The sequence below is a fragment of the Mustela putorius genome, unplaced genomic scaffold (assembly GCF_011764305.1).
Source record: "Mustela putorius furo isolate JIRA1106 unplaced genomic scaffold, ASM1176430v1.1 tig00003834_pilon_pilon_pilon, whole genome shotgun sequence".
NCBI classification, from domain to species: domain Eukaryota; kingdom Metazoa; phylum Chordata; class Mammalia; order Carnivora; family Mustelidae; genus Mustela; species Mustela putorius.
The window spans coordinates 40,570,739-40,571,989 of record NW_025421987.1 but is presented as its reverse complement, the minus strand read 5'-3'; positions in this window follow the sequence as shown (position 1 = coordinate 40,571,989).

Below are 1,251 nucleotides of genomic sequence, written 5' to 3'. Positions count from 1 at the left end.
CCTCAGGCTCTGCTCTAAGAACAGATGGTAGTTGAGGTCAGGTGAGGTCAGGTCTAACCAATTGGAGCAGAGAACTGATTACAAGGATGAATGGTGGGCAGGTGAGGGTGTGATAAGGGTCAGAGGAGGCAGCTGCTATTTGGGGGTATTTGAAGTCAGAGAAACAAATTTCTAGGCAAAGCACTCAGGCCTATGGGTGGGCTCTGGAAGTGGGAGCTAAGAAAGCACTTCAGACAGCAACTATCCATGGTCTGGGCAACTTCCCTGGAGTAGATTTAATAAATTCTGTGGTCCCTGTGAGATAGGAAAGATGTTGGGGTTCACAGCCAACAGCCAAGAAAGAATTCTTGAGACATCTTTGGTGCAGAGAGGTGGTTTTATCTAAGCAAGAGGGCGGGACCCGTGGGCAGGAAGAGCTGCACTGAGGTCATGAGTGGCCCATTATATACTTTCATGTTGGGAGGGGATTAGGGAAAGCACAAGTCTCCAAACCTTGTTTTGGAAACAAGTTTTCCAGGACCTTGAGGGGGCCAGCCATTGTTGGGAAAATGTCATTTATTACTTTTAAGTAAAAACTCAGTCATGAAACCCTTCAGATGATATCAGTGTGTCATATACTTGGGTGGTGATTGCCAACATGTATTTTGGGGGTAGAGGTAAATGAAGTTTCCAAAGGAATTTTTATATATTCAAGCAGATTCACAGGATTCTGGGGGTCTTGCTGATAACAAGTATTAACATTGAGGCAGCTGAGTTCCTCAAGGAATGTCACTCTGCCTTTTTAAAGGACTTGCAATGGGCTGTAAGTAGTAAGGAAATTTAATTTTTCTTTTGCCTTTGTTTCCCCCATCACATGCAGGCCTTTTATTGTCAAAGTTCCAGACTTCCAAGGTTGTCCCATCTATACAGTAGAACTTCAGTTAGAATAGCCAACACAAACCTTTGTTCCCCGTATGGATTTCCTCCTATCCTTAGTCTGTATGACCATAGTCATCTCCATAATCTAAAGAGCTGTCTATCTCCATCTTAGATAGAAATACCATTTTTTTGACGGTGCTGAATTGGGCTATTCAGAGATGTCAAAGACTCTGAAAGGTTTGACAAGCTGAAGAGGAAGGAAGTTTTACTCTTTACAAATACATGATCCATCTTTCAGGGAATCCATCTGCCTGAGTAGATTGACCCAGGTTAAGGGCCTTTACACTTTCTTCCATACAAAATTATTTCCATTTGTCTTGGGAAAACCTGGAC